This window comes from Arachis hypogaea, chromosome 6, assembly GCF_003086295.3.
Source record: "Arachis hypogaea cultivar Tifrunner chromosome 6, arahy.Tifrunner.gnm2.J5K5, whole genome shotgun sequence".
NCBI classification, from domain to species: domain Eukaryota; kingdom Viridiplantae; phylum Streptophyta; class Magnoliopsida; order Fabales; family Fabaceae; genus Arachis; species Arachis hypogaea.
Window position 1 is genome coordinate 52,072,250 of NC_092041.1, and position 11,837 is coordinate 52,084,086.

Genomic DNA, 11,837 nt, shown 5'->3' on the forward strand with positions numbered 1-11,837 from the left:
TTGGGACTCTAGCCTCTTGATGGTGTCTCCCTGGTTTTTGATGTTGGCTCACACTTCATCCTTGAACACTCTGTTGTCTTGGACTTCTTTACATGTGTCTTCAAGTAGAGTCTCAATTTTGGAAAGTCTATCCTCGGTTAGTGATGGTGGGTTGAGGTTAGGTGGTTGAGAAGGGTGATTAGGTGGGTGTTGATAGGATCTCTGCAAGGTACATTAGTGAGTTGCATTGTTGTTGGGATTGTGGTTGTGGCATCTCTGGTCTTGGCCTTGGTCCTATTGATTTCCCCACACAAAGTTAGGGTGGTTTCTCCGACCAGGATTATAAGTTTTGGAGTATGGATCATGGGTCTGTCTGGGTGCGTTTCCAACATAGTTGGCTTGTTCCCAGTCACCTTCTTCTCCTACATTCACTCCTTCTTGAGCTGGTGAGGAAGTGATGTGATAAACCCATATTTTACGATTTATCTTGTACTCAATTGAGTGGATTTTATCAACTCTTTACCCACTTATTCATACTATTTGCATGTTTTACATTTCCCTTCCTAATTATGTGCTTTGATTGAAAACATGCTTCTTTGGACTTATATTTGCTTATTATTAATCCTCTCTTATCACCATTAGATGCCTTGATATGTGTGTTAAGTGATTTCAGAGATTACAGGGCAAGAATGGCTTGGAGGATGGAAAGGAAGCATGCAAAGTGGAAGGAATGCAAGAAGTTGGAAAAACTGCTAAGCTGTCCAGCCTGACCTCTTCGCACTCAAACGGCTATAACTTTAGCTACAGAGGTCCAAAGGACGCGATCCTAGTTGCGTTGGAAAGCTAACGTCCGGGGCTTCGATTTGATATATAATTTGCCATAGTTGCCTCGACGCCAGGTGACGCGAACGCGTGGGTCACGCGGACGCGTGACCTAGCCAACAACCAATCCGCGTGGTCGCGTAAACGACGCGGCCGCGTCACTTTTCCGCGACCTGTACGGACCAGAAAGCGCTGGAAGTGATTTCTAGGCTATTTCTGACCCAGTTTTCGGCCCAGAGAACACAGATTAGAGGCTATAAAGTGGGGGAATGCATGTATTCAGAATCAAGCACTCATAATTCACTTTTATGTTTTAGATGTAGTTTTAGAGAGAGAGGTTCTCTCCTCTCTCTCTCTTAGGATTAGGATTTCTCTTAGTTTTAGGAGTGACTCTCAATCCCAGGTTCTTTATTTTTATTTATTTTCAATGTTCCATGTTTAGATTGATTTTCTTAATTAATGTTATTTGAGATACTTTAGATTGATGATTGCTGTCTTTTATTGATATAAATAATTTGGATTTTCCTGTTGCCCAATTGGCTTATGAATATTTTCCATGTTAGATTTTACTGCTTTGAATGAATTGAAGGTATTTCAGATATTTATAATTTTAATTTAGCTTTTTACATTCTTGACTGTGGTTGATTAATTGGTGACTCTAGAGTTATCAAACACATTGTTGATTGAAAATTGGAATTCATCCACTTAACTTACCTTCATAGTTAGAGGTTAACAAAGTGGGAGAAAAATCCAATTCTCATTACAATTGATAAGGATAACCAGGATAGGACCTCCAGTTCCCATACCTTGCCAAGAGTTTATTTTATAGTTATTTATTTATTTTTCTTATTATTTTTTGTGCAACATACTGCCCTCTTATTTCCAAAACCCCCAATTTTACCTTTTTCATAGCCAATAATAAGAACATACCTCCCTGCAATTCCTTGAGAAGACGACCCGAGGTTTAAATACTCGGTTATCAATTTTAAAGGGGTTTGTTACTTGTGACAACCAAAATGTTTGTACGAAGGAATTTTTGTCTGTTTAGAGACTATATCTACAACGCGACTGTTTTTATGAAGTTCTTTACTGGCAAAAATCCTAATGTCATGATGACTGCTACAACTTGGTTTTCTTCCACCTTCTTGGCAAGATCTGCTAACTGCTTGGTGATTGATGAGCGGATAATTTATACGCTTTTTGGCATTGTTTTTACGTAGTTTTTAGTAGAATCTAGCTACTTCTAGGGATGTTTTCATTAGTTTTTATGCTAAATTCTTATTTTTGGACTTTACTATGAGTTTGTATGTTTTTCTGTGATTTCAGGTATTTTCTGGCTGAAATTGAGGGACTTGAACAAAACTCTAATAAGAAGGCTGACAAAAGACTACTGATGCTGTTGGATTCTGACCTCCCTACACTCGAATTGGATTTTCTGGAGCTACAGAATACAAATTGCGTGCTCTCAACGGCGTTGGAAAGTAGACATCCAGTGCCTTCAAGCAATATATAATAGTCCATACTTTATTTGAGATTAAACGACGCAAACTGGCGCTTAATGCCAGTTCCATGCTGCATTCTGGAGTCAAACGCCAGAAGCACGTCACGAACCAGAGTTGAACGCCAAAAACACGTTACAACTTGGCGTTCAACCCCAAGAGAAGCCTCTGCACGTGTAAAGTTCAAGCTCAGCCCAAGCACACATAAAGTGGGTTACTTAATTCTGTAAACCTTAGTAGCTAGTCTAGTATAAATAGGACATTTTACTATTGTATTGGTCGTCTTTTGACCACGTTACATCTTTGGTCTTAGTTTTAATTCATTATTTATCTAAGGAGACTATTGATCATGTTCCTGGGGGATGGCCATTCGGCCATGCCTGGACCATCAGTTATGTATTTTCAACGGTGGAGTTTCTACACACCATAGATTAAGGGTGTGGAGCTTTGCTGTACCTCGAGTTTTAATGCAATTACTACTATTTTCTATTGAATTCAGTTTATTCCTATTCTAAGATATTCGTTGCACTTCAACATGATGAATGTGATGATCCGTGACACTCATCATCATTCTCACCTATGAATGCGTGATTGACAACCACTTCCGTTCTACCTTAGGCCGGCCGCATATCTCTTGGATTCCTTAATCAGAATCTTCGTGGTATAAGCTAGAATTGATGGCGGCATTCATAAGAATCCGAAAAGTCTAAACCTTGTCTGTGGTATTCCGAGTAGGATTTTGGGATTGAATGACTGTGATGAGGTTCAAACTCGCAATTGTTGGGCGTGACGACAAACGCAAAAGAATCAATAGATTCTATTCTGACATGATCGAGAACCGACAGATGATTAGCCGTGCCATGACAGAGCATTTGGACCTTTTTCACTGAGAGGATGGGATGTAGCCATTGACAACGGTGATGCCCTACATACAGTTTGCTATGGAAAGGAATAAGAAGGATTGAAGGAAGGCAGTAGGAAAGCAGAGATCCAACAGGGACAAAGCATCTCCATACACTTATCTGAAATCCTCACCAATGATCTACATAAGTATTTCCATCTTTATTTTCTGTTTAATTATTATTATTATTTGAAGACTCCATAACCATTTATTATCTGCCTAACTGAGATTTACAAGATGACCATAGCTTGCTTCATACCAACAATCTCTGTGGGATCGACCCTTATTCACGTAAGGTTTATTACTTAGACGACCCAGTACACTTGCTGGTTAGTGATGCGAAGTTGTGAAGATAGTGCTGAGTTAGAAATCAAAATTTCGTACACCAAGTTTTTGGCGCTGTTGCCGGGGATTGTTGAGTTTAGACAACTAACGGTTCATCTTGTTGCTCAGATTAGGTAATTTTCTTTTTATTTTCTTTTCAAAAAGTTTTCAAAAATATTTCAAAATTTTTCTTTTCTTTTTCGTTTTTCTAATAATAATTTTCGAAAAAAAATACAAAAAAATAAAAAGATCATAAAACCAATATATATATATATATATTTTGTGTTTCTTGTTCGAGTCTAGTGTCAATTTTCAAGTTTGGTGTCAATTGAATGTTTTTTTTAAATATGTGCATTTTTCGAAAACTCATGCATGTGTTCTTCATGATCTTCAAGTTGTTCTTGACAAGTCTTCTTGTTTGATCTTCATATTTTCTTGGTTTGTGTCTTTTGTTATTTTTCATATGGTTTTTTGCATTCATAGAGCCTAAGCATTAAAAATTTCTAAGTTTGGTGTCTTGCATGTTTTCTTTTCTTGAAAATTTTTCAAAAATAAGTTCTTGATGTTCATCATGATCTTCAATGTGTTCTTGGTGTTCATCTTGACATTCAAAGCGTTCTTGCATGCATTATGTGTTTTGATCTTGCATTTTCATGTTTTGAGTCATTTTTGTGTTTTTCACTCTCCTTATTAAAAAAAAATCAAAAAATATCTTTTCCTTATTTCTCTCATAATTTTCGAAAATTTGAGTTTACTTAGTCAAAAAATTTGTTTAAACTTAGCTATTTCTTATAAGTCAACTCAAATTTTCATTTTTAAAAATCTTATCTTTTCAAAAATTTTTCAAAAATAAAATCTTTTTCATTTTTCTTACTATTTTTAGAAAATTTTTAATTTGAATTTTAAAATCTTTTTCTTATCTTTAATTCATGTTTATCAAAGGCTTTACTAACAATTAATGTGATTGATTCAAAAATTTGAAGTTTGTTACTTTCTTGTTAAGAAAGGTTCAATCTTTAAATTCTAGAATCTTATCTTTTAGTTTCTTGTTAGTCAAGTAATTAATTTTAATTTTAAAAATCAAATCCTTTTTAAAATATCTTTTTTTCAATCTTATCTTTTTAAAATATCTTTTTCAAAAACTTTGATTTCAAAATATCTTTTCTAACTTCTTATCTTTTCAAAATTGATTTTCAAATCTTTTTTTTCAACTAACTAATTGACTTTTTGTTTGTTTCTTATCTCTTTCAAAACCACCTAACTACTTTTCCCTCTCTAAATTGTCGAAAACTTCTCCCTCCTCTTTCAAAATTCTTTTTAAATTAATTAATTGTTTTAAATTTTAATTTTAATTTTATTTCCCCTTTAATTTTCGAAAATCAATAACTCTTTTTCAAAATTAATTTTCGAAAATCTCTCTCTCTCTCTCTCTCTCTCTCTCTCTCTCTCTCTTCTTCATCTATTTATTTATTCATCTACTAACACTTCTCTTCTACTCAAGAATTTGCACCTATCCTCCCCCTTGTGTTTGGATTCTTGACCCTTTTCCCTTCCTCTATTCCCTTTTTCTTCTACTAACATAAAGGAATCTCTATACTGTGACATAGGGGATTCCTCTTCCTTTTCTGTTCTCTTCCTTCTCATATGAGCAGGAACAAGGAAAAAGGCATTATTGTTGAAGATGACCCTGAACCTGAAAGGACTCTGAAGAGGAAACTAAGAGAAGCTAAAATACAACAATCCAGAGACAACCTTACTGAGATTTTCGAACAAGAAAAGGATATCGCAGCCGAACCCAACAACAATAATGCAAGGAGGATGCTTGGTGATTATACTACACCTACTTCCAAATTTGATGGAAGAAGCATCTCAATTCCTGCCATTGGCGCAAACAATTTTGAGCTGAAGCCTCAATTAGTTGCTCTAATGCAACAGAACTGCAAGTTTCATGGACATCCATCAGAAGATCCCTACTAGTTTTTAACTGAGTTCTTGCAGATGTGTGAGACTGCTAAGACTAATGGAGTAGATCCTGAAGTCTACAGGCTCATGCTTTTCCCTTTTGCTGTAAGAGATAGAGCTAGATCATGGTTAGACTTGGGATAAGCTGGTCACGGCCTTCTTGGCTATGTTCTTTCCTCCTCAAAAGCTGAGCAACCTCAGAGTGGATGTTCAGACCTTCAAGCAAAAAGATGGTGAATCCCTCTATGAAGCTTGGAAAAGATAAAAGCAGATGACCAAAAAGTGTCCTTCTGACATGTTTTCAGAGTGGACCATGTTAGATATATTCTATTATGGTCTATCTGAGTTCTCTAAGATGTCACTGGACCATTCTGCAGGTGGATCCATTCACCTAAAGAAAACGCCTGCAGAAGCTTAGGAACTTATTGAAATGGTTGCAAATAACCAATTCATGTACATTTCTGAGAGGAATTCCATGAGTAATGGGACGCCTCAGAGGAAGGGAGTTCTTGAAATTGCTGCTCTGAATGCCATAGTGGCTCAGAACAAAATGTTGACTCAGCAAGTCAACATGATTTCTCAAAGTCTGAATGGGTTGCAAAATGCATCCAACAGCACTAAAGAGGCATCTTCTGAAGAAGAAGCTTATGATCCTGAAAACCTTGCAATGGCAGAGGTAAATTACATGGGGGAAGCCTTTGGCAACACCTATAACCCCTCATGGAGAAATCATCCAAATTTCTCATGGAAGGATCAACAAAAGCCTCAACAAGTCTTCAATAATGGTGGAAGAAATAGGTTTAGCAATAGCAAGCCTTTTCCATCATCTACACAGCAACAGACAGAAAATTCTGAGCAGAGCACCTCTAACCTAGCAAACATAGTCTCTGATCTGTCTAATACCACTTTAAGTTTCATGAGTGAAACAAGGTCCTCTATCAGAAATTTGGAGGCACAAGTGGGCCAGCTGAGTAAGCAAATCACTAAACTTCCTCCTAGTACTCTCCCAAACAATACTGAAGAGAATCCAAAAAAAGAGTGCAAGGCCATTGACATAATCAACATGGCCGAACCTAGTGATGAAGGAGAGAACGTGAATCGAGGAAGACCTCATGGGACGTCTCTCAAGTAAGAAGGAGTTCCCTATTGAGGACCCAAAGGAATCTGAAGGTCATAGAGAGACCATAGAGATCCCATTAAACCTCCTTCTGCCATTCATGAGCTCTGAAGACTATTATTCCTCTGAAGAGGATGAAGATGTGACTGGAGAGCAAGTTGCTCAATATCTAGGAGTCATCATGAAGCTGAATGCCAAGTTATTTGGTAATGATACGTGGGAAGGTGAACCTCCCGTGCTTATTAGTGAACTAGATACATGGGTTCAGCAACTTTACCTCAAAAGAAATAAGATCCTGGTAAATTCTTAATACCCTGTACCGTGGACACCATGAACTTTGAGAAGGCTCTGTGTGACCTGGGGTCAGGTATAAACCTTTTGCCACTCTCTGTAATAGAGAAACTGGGGATAATTGAGGTACAGCCTGCCACATTCTCATTAGAGATGGCAGACAGATCACAAAGACAAGCTTATAGATTAGTAGAGGACGTGTTAGTAAAGGTTGAGGGCCTTTACATCCCTCCTGATTTCATAATCTTAGAGACTAGGAAGAATGAGGATGAATGCATCATCCTTGGATGACCCTTCCTAGCCACAACAAGAGCTGTAATTGATGTTAACAGAGGGGAATTAGTCCTTCAATTAAATGGGACTACCTTGTGTTTAAGGCCCAAGGATCCTCCTCTGCAACCATGGAGAGGAAGCATGAAAAGCTTCTCTCAGTACAGAGTCAAACAAAGTCCCCACAATCAAACTCTATGTTTGGTGTTGGGAGGCCAAAACCAAACTCAAAGTTTGGTGTTGAATCCCCACATTCAAACTCTAAGTTTGGTGTTGGGAGTCTACAACATTGACCTGATCACCTGTGAGGCTCCATGAGAGCCCACTGTCAAGCTATTGACATTAAAGAAGCGCTTATTGGGAGGCAACCCAATTTTTATTTATCTAATTCTATTTTTTATTTTATTGTTCTTTTATGTTTTCTTAGGTTCATGATCATGTGGAGTCACAAAACAATTGCAAAAAATTAAAAATAAAATAAAAAATAGCAGAAGAAAAAGCACACTCTAGAGGAAGAGCCTACTGGAGTTTAAACGCCAGTAAGGAGCATCTGGCTGGTGTTCAATGCCAGAACAGAGCATAAATCTGGCGTTGAACACCAGAAATATGCAGCAATCTGGCGTTTAAATGCCAGGATTGCACCCTGAGGAAAGTTGGCGTTCAACGCCAGAAACATGCTGCAGACTGGCGTTGAACACCCAAAACAAGCATAGAACTGGCGTTTAACGCCAGAAACAAGCATCAATCTGGCGTTAAACGCCAGGATTGCATGCAGAGGGCATTTTACACACCTCATTGGTGCAGGGATGTAAATCCTTGACACCTTAGGATCTGTGGACCCCACAAGATCCCTACCTACCTCAACTCACCTTCTCACTTCTTCACCACTCAACTCCTTCCATTCTTCCCCATAAACCCCACCTACCTTCAAATTCAAAATCTCTTTCTCACCCAAACCCACCCCACATCTCTCCCTCTCCTCTATATCCTCTTCTTCTTCTATTCTTTCTTCTTTTGCTCGAGGACGAGTGACATTCTAAGTTTGGTGTGGTAAAAGCATAGCTTTTTTGCTTTTCCATAACCATTTATGGAACCTAAGACCGGAGAAACCTCTAGAAAGAGGAAAGGGAAGACAAAAGCTTCCACTTTCGAGTCATGGGAGATGGAGAGATTCATCTCAAGGGTCCATAGCTCAGTAATAGAGTGATGCCAGGGCATCTAGGCCAGTTTCACTGACCTTTTCTTTACTATTTTAGGGTAGTTTCATGCATTTTCTTAGTAAATAATGGAAGTTTTGGATGAAAATACACATACACCTTGATTCAAGCAACTCTTGTGAATTTCATATGATTTCATGAGGATTTTGCTAGAATTGCATGATAAATTGATGATGCATAATCTCATGACTTTGGCTAAAGCTTTGATGCAGTTTATTTGCTTGATTTCAGGGCAAAGGAAGCAAGGAAGAACCACGTTAGTACTTACGTTAATCTAGTTAACGTGAACACTAACGTGGAGTGGTAAATAGCTTGCAACGTTAATGAGAAAAGTGATCACCAATAATGCCTGCGAAGCCATCAATAGCTCACATTACTTGCTACGTTAACTTAGTTAACGTGGAGACAAAAGAGAACTCCAATGTTAGGGGAAAACATGAACACCAATAACGTTCTGCTCCAACGTTAGTAGTAAAAGTGAACACCATTAACGTTCCAAAACTTGGCAATGAGCCACGTTAAGAGTCACATTAATTTAGTTAACGTGAACTCTAACGTGGAAGAGAAGAACAATGTCAACGTTAGTGACACTCACCTTTGTCACTAACGTTGGATCAACTAGCATTGCCCACATTAGTGGTCACGTTAAGACCCCTAACGTGAGAGTTAACGTGGAGTTGAGGATTGATGAGCCAATGTTAGTGACACTCACCTTTGTCACTAACGTTGGAAGATGGCATTACTACCACGTTAAGAGCCACGTTAACCTAGTTAACGTGAGCTTTAACGTGAAGAATAGAGGCACTTGGAGCGTTAGTGACAAAGGTAAGTGTCACTAATGCTCTCGAAGGTGAAGCATACCCACGTTAAGAGCCACGTTAGTTACACTAATGTGAACTCTAACGTAGGGACAAAAGGCACATAGCAACATTATTGGGAAAGGTGAGTCCCAATAACGCTTGCGAAAGGAGTATAAGCCAACGTTATTGGGAAAAGTGAGTCCCAATAACGTTAGCAAAGATTTAGAAAGCAACGTTAGTGGTCACGTTAGTGCCACTAACGTTGTAGTTAACGTGAGGTATTTGAGGGTGGAACGTTAGTGGAAAAAGTGATTGCCACTAACGTTCTCGAACCCACAATGTCACTTAACGTTAATCTCACTAACACCCATGCCTAATTCATACTTCTCTACAAGTTGGGCCCACTAAAGATTAGAACTGCTTCAACTCAAGATCCAGAGCCCACATCCAAGACTTGAAGAACTCACTAGAAGATCAAAAGGAGTAGTATATATAGGAGTAGTTTTGAACTATAGAGAAGCTTGGCACTTTGGAAAACTACCTCTGTATATTTACTTTTCTGCACTTTTAGCATGGATTCTTCTTTTCTGCCATTTTTTATTTCTAGAGCTATGAACAACTAAACGCCTTTCATTGCGTTAGGGAGCCCTATTGTAATTTGATGGATCAATTATAGTTTTCATTCTTCTTCTTCTTTCTTTTCTCTTGATCTTACTAGAAAGCTTTCGATCTTCATCTAATTGGATTGTTATCTTGGGAAATAAACTCTCCATAATTGGATCTTCTCTGAGCCTTGGAAAAGGAATGAGGAGATCATGCTAGAAATGCTTTCTCATGTTGGCCCAAATTGGGGTTTGGGCGGATATAGTGACATGTAATCCTCCCAACACTTTGATTTGGAAATACATGTGGTATAATCAGTGACCACACTTCATCTCTTCCCATGAGCAATTAAATCAAGGAATTGGACAATTGTTCAAGCTTAGAGAGATTGGATTACCAAGGAATTGGGATCCAATCACTTAAGATTGCCAAGGAGATCAATGAATGCATTGATTGAGGAAGAGATGAGAATGAACTTGATCCGGAGAATGCAACATCTCCTGAACCCAATGATTTCCCCATTTCTGATCTTACCCATTCTCTTTACTTTCTGTCATTTATTTTCATGCTCATTGCCCCAAATCCCCATTTAAGATTTTGCACTTTATTTTCTGTTATTTACTTTCCTGCCATTTAATTTTCTGCAATTCTACATCCACTTTTTGTGTAGCTCAACTAGCATAATCTTCCAATTAAAATTGCTTGACGAATCAATCCTTGTGGGATTCAACCTCACTCTATTGTGAGTTTTTACTTGACGACAATTCGGTATACTTGCCGAAGGGAAATTTGTTGAGAGACAAGTTTTCATGCATCAAGTTTATGGCGCCGTTGCCGGGGATTGATTTTGGATCAACAATGATTAAGTTGGAAGATCACTAGATTGAGAATTTTTCTTTTTCTTTATTTGTTATTTGATTCGGTCGATTACCTTCAGTTTGTTTAGTTTCTTCCTCATCCCCTTCACCCTCTTTGTTTTTCTTTGTTGATTATAATTCTGCTCACTAACCCACTAACTGTTTGATAATTTGCATCATTCATACTAACAATTATTCGAACAAGAATAATCTCTTCATTTTATCTCTTGCTGTGTGTTTTGTTAGTTGTATGACAGGGAGAAGAGAGGGAGCTTCAACTTCATTCGATTCAGAACCTGAAGGGACCTTCTGGAGACTAAGGAGGGAAGCAAGAGGGAAAGTAATTGTTGGTGCTGAGGAAAAGGAAGAGTACTTTAAACCCAACATGGAAGAGAATTTGGAAAACAATCATGAAGAAGAAGCTCACAACCATGCTAGAGAAGGCCCTGCAAACCGTGCTGGGCAAGAAAGGAGAGTTCTAGACTCCTACATTAATCCTAATCCAGGAAACTGTGGAAGTAGCATTCAGAAGCCCACCATACATGCCAACAACTTTGAACTAAAACCCCAGCTCATCACCTTTGTTCAGAACAATTGTTCATTTGGAGGAAGTGCTCAAGAAGACCCCAATCAACACCTAACCACCTTCCTGAGAATTTGTGACACTGTGAAGTCTAATGGAGTCCACCCGGATGTCTATAGGCTGCTCTTGTTCCCTTTTTCACTCAGGGACAAGGCATCCAAAAGGCTTGAATCCTTTCCAAAGGAGAGCTTAACAAATTAGGAAGATATGGTGAACAAATTTTTGGCAAGATTCTACCCTCCTCAAAGAATCAACAGGCTGAGAGCTGAGGTACCAACTTTCAGGCAGCAAGATGGTGAGACTCTCTATGAAGCATGAGAGAGATTCAAGGACTTAACAAGAAGATGCCCACCAAAAATGTTCAATGAATGGGTTCAACTTCACATTTTCTATAAAGGTCTTTCTTATGAGTCAAAGAAGGCCATAGATCATTCATCAGTATGCTCTCTAAACAAGAAGAAAACAATTAAAGAAGCCATAGATGTCATTGAAATAGTTATTGAGAATGACTACTTCTATTCCTCCGAAAGAAGTAACACTAGAAGAGTAATGGAGCTGAACCACATGGATGCATTGCTAGCTCAAAATAAGATGATCACCAAGCAGCTAGCA

General features: G+C 38.3%; 1 non-coding gene across 1 annotated transcript; it reads right to left on the minus strand.

Annotated features, from left to right (window-relative positions):
• Window positions 1–11,480: 11,480 nt before the first annotated feature.
• Window positions 11,481–11,588, minus strand: LOC112699651 (small nucleolar RNA R71). Its single transcript, XR_003152595.1, has one exon. It is a non-coding gene; the product is annotated as a small nucleolar RNA R71 (small nucleolar RNA).
• Window positions 11,589–11,837: the final 249 nt, after the last annotated feature.